This window comes from Gadus chalcogrammus, chromosome 1 (genome assembly GCF_026213295.1).
Source record: "Gadus chalcogrammus isolate NIFS_2021 chromosome 1, NIFS_Gcha_1.0, whole genome shotgun sequence".
NCBI classification, from domain to species: Eukaryota; Metazoa; Chordata; class Actinopteri; order Gadiformes; family Gadidae; genus Gadus; species Gadus chalcogrammus.
In genome coordinates this window covers 2475236-2479312 of record NC_079412.1, presented here as the reverse complement: position 1 = coordinate 2479312, position 4077 = coordinate 2475236, and the positions used below count along the sequence as shown (strand labels likewise).

Sequence of the window (4077 nt, the reverse complement as noted above, 5' to 3'; positions counted from 1 at the left end):
CCTATCAACATCACTGCCGAAGAGAAAAGCTGCGTTTGTAAGAAACCAAACCGTTTGTAAATCCGTCCAAGATTTCCGCTACAAGATTCCACCACAAAGCGACAAAATGGCGGCTTAGACGCCGCCGTATGGCAATAAACATAAATATCCATTTCAGATGATCCCACGTTTCCTCGTTTCGAGAGTTAAATAATGAACACTATATAGCAAAGGATTTGCGACAAAATATCATGCCTTCAGTGTGTTTTGTATTATACATACAGCGTCAATGACCGCTACAACAGATTCCACCACAAATCTTTTCTGTGGCAAAATGGCGGATCCACGGGCTTTAATGTTTTGTCGCAAATCCTTTGCTTGCCACTACTGCATCAAAAGCAAACCGCCAAAGCAACCATACCAACGTAATACAATAAACATAATTATCCATTAAGGACTTACCGTGACAACGAACTTCTTTGGTTGAACCGCAAAGTTGAAAGACAGAACGTACTCGAAAGAATCCGCTCACAATATTAATCCGTGGAAAGGAGAGCAAAAGGGTCTATCTGAATAAAGATGTCTCAAGCAGAGAAAATCCGATCAGAGTGAGACGAGCCGTGCGTCGCTGACGATAGTCATTCAACTCGCGAAGCACCATGGGAGTATGCCACGCCCACACCTCTACAGATGATGTAGATGTGTACAGAAAAGATTTGTATTTATCTTCGCGCATTATATATTATACATACAGCGTAACGCTGTATGTATACCAGCGTTAACATCTAATTGTAATGTTTCTTTTCTACAGAAAAGAAATGGCCGGAAAGTCCCCAGCAGACTTTCCATCAACAAACCACCCCGAGACAATTGCCATGAAGGCTGAATCAAGGAATAACTATGTAAGTTATCAACATTTGCGTCTTTGCAAACCTAAATGAAGAAAATTCCATTCAATACTAACATAGTTTTTTTTTTTGTAATAGCATATCTGTGTAGATAAAATATACACCAGGGAACAGAAGGTCGACCATGCGTTCCGATTCGGTACGCTGGTGTGCGCAAAGACCATCCACTACACCGAGCGGGAGAAGGCACACAAAAAACAACTGGAATTCCTTCGGAGGGAGGTTGATAGACGTGGCAAAATTATCCACAATTTAGAACTGGACCTGGCGGCATCCGAGGCCAGCTTGTCTACCTCGGAGACAAATCTGGACGCCACAAAAAACGGTAAAAAAAAAAGCGTGCATACCAATCCAAAGGACGATTACAAATGGAATATTAACATTTCTTTCCTTCATATCTAGACTTGGAAGATCTTCAACTTATCAACGCCTCCCAAGGTAATGCAAATTACCCAACAACATGTGTTTTAATTTGGTTAGAGATTTCAAGTCTTATGTTTTTACCTATTAGACTATACTCTACAAATTAACCTAGCGTACACAAGCAAACAAATGCATACCCATCCAAATTACTAATTAATATTAACATTTGCTTTCATTTCTAGAACACGACAACCAGAACCTCAGAACCGCCTCCCAAGGTATGACTATGCATGGTGTTAATATGGATTTGATTTTTCATCGGATACTGATTCCTCCCATCAGAGATTGTCTTCAAATATAGATTTGATTTGTCATGTCACCTATTAGCCAAATGTAAAAAATAATGGAAACGATCTTTCCTCCCATCAGATACGGATTCGTCACACTCACAGCCATTGTGTTCGACAATGATTGATGACGAGAACGGGAACGGAGGTACACCTTCATCTTTCAAATGACTGTCGTGGTTATAAAAATACATGCAGGCTTTATGTCCATGTGCTCGGAAAACTGATACTTTTTTCTTTACATTTTGCAGATCCCGAATGATAGGCCCCTGAATTATATTGTAAATAGTGTGTTTTTTTTTAAATATATTGTGATATTGTAAATAGTGTGTTTTTTTTTATTTGTGTGAATTTTTTTTTTTTATATAGTGTGATATTGTAAATAGTGTGTGTGTTTTTAATAAAAAAACTCAAAAACATCTGATTGTTTCATATTTACACAAATTGCCCATGCAAAAAGGAATGTTTCTCAATTTGCGTTCTTTTCTGTACTTGTGTGCCTGCGTTGGGAAATATCCCAGGATGCATTTCGCATACCTGTTTTAAAATATCAGTGTAAATGCTATAAAATAGGCTATATAGGGACATTTTAAAAGTATAACAAAGATGGAGGCCCATTATTTACATACTACTGTAAAATGAAAGAGGAATTTTGCTTTATATAATGTGTTTATATTGTATAAATCGCTGGAGGAAACCCATCGCAACCGAGCCTGCATATTGTGTGGACTTGGGACCATCAAATATCCCAGAATGCATTTCGCATTCCTGTTTCTCAATTCGCGTTCTTTTCTGTACTGCTGTGCCTGCGTTGGGACCGTCAAATATCCCAGGATGCATTTCGCATTCCTGTTTGAAGATATCAGTGTAAAAGCTATAAAATAGGCTATATAGGGACATTTTAAAAGTATAACAAAGATGGAGGCCTATTATTTACATACTATTTTAAAATGAAAGGGGTTTTGCTTTATATAATGTGTTCATATTGTATAAATCGCTGGAGGAAACCCATCGCAACTCAAGTACCCCTGACTGCAGCCCGCAGACGGAGTCCACATGGAGGGGGCGGGCACTCAGTCCACATGGAGGGGGCGGGCACTCAGTCCACATGGAGGGGGCGGGCGCTCAGGCCACATGGAGGGGGCGGGCGCTCAGTCCACATCGAGACGATTGAGCAGATTTCCGCTGCTCTTGTTAATGCAAGAGTAAACGGTAATACTATGTTAAGCTAGCGAGAGCCCATGCTGTTAATTAAATTATACAGATGGTACGGGAGTATTGTGACTGGGTATCTTTCTTGCTGCGTACCATGGAACTATTATAAAGTTAAGCATAGCCTAAACGACTTGCAAATACATTTTCTCTTTTTTTTTCGCTTAGCTGTTCCACTCATGGACCTATTTAGGTTCCACTTAAGAGTTCACGTTACAACCGTTCGCCGTTGCTCCATGTTTAAATCACAGTGCCTTGTTCGTGACCAGCCTCAAATTCACTAACTGAAATAGTGCCCCCTAGAGATCTTTTTTTTTTACTCAGTATTAATAGGCCTACTATGGCTCTTTTCGCTTGAATTTTTGTATTTCTCTACTGATTGCTTCGACAATGCAACATTAAAAGTTACTAACAGCGACTTCACACAGAGGCTCTGGCTTGGGGCCCCCCACCTCCCTTGGGCCCCTGGGCATGTACCCGGTGTGCCTGTGCGGTAATCCACCCTTGCCTGTAAACAATGCAACGTGTGCGAACTCCTGTACCCGTCTGTCTGTCAGAGTTACAGGCCCAGTAAGAGCCAAAATAAGATTTGGGGAACTATGAAGACTGGGATACAAAGGTATGACCTTAACAGATGTAATGTGAGGAAACCACATCTAAGGGCAAAAAATGTACCTCAATAGACATAAGGAAAGGCTACATGTGTGAAGCACATTAAGTTACACCAATCACAGGAGCACTAACAACAGTCTTTTTATTCAACTACATGTGTGAAGCACATTAAGTTACACCAATCACAGGAGCACTAACAACAGTCTTTTTATTCAACAAAACAATTAAAAAATAACAACTACAAAAAATAGATTGTAAACTATTAGCATAAAAGATAAATCAATAAAGAGTAGAACAAACAAAGTCTCAACGGGGGGGGGAACACACTGACGCCTTCCTCAGTGAGGTGGACGCCACTCTCGCTTCACGCTCTGTCGCCCGACATCGCCGTCACCGCCGCCATAGCTGCCAAGCGCCGCCATTATGCTGCATCATCAGACTACATTGGAGTCGTGTGGCGCAGGCGTCACAAGGAGGGGGACGGGGAGGGGGCACAGGGAGGGGGAGAGGTGTTTGACTCAAAAGAGGCAAACACCTTCAGGTTTCTCCTGTCCATCATCTCCACACAGAACAGTTCATAGTCAGTATGTAATCTGAATGAGAATTGGAATGGTTTCCACGTTTCTTCCTCATCCCCGCCGTCATGGGATTTGCGC

The 4077-nt window shown here is 41.3% G+C and overlaps 1 protein-coding gene across 1 annotated transcript in view; it reads right to left on the bottom strand.

Annotated features, from left to right (window-relative positions):
* LOC130398412 (uncharacterized) overlaps window positions 1-1925 on the bottom strand; it is an 11666-nt gene extending 9741 nt beyond the window's left edge. Inside the window, exon 1 of the mRNA XM_056604922.1 lies at window positions 442-1925. The gene's annotated coding sequence lies outside the window, so the exon portion shown is untranslated. The remainder of the gene's footprint in view (window positions 1-441) is intronic.
* Window positions 1926-4077: the final 2152 nt, after the last annotated feature.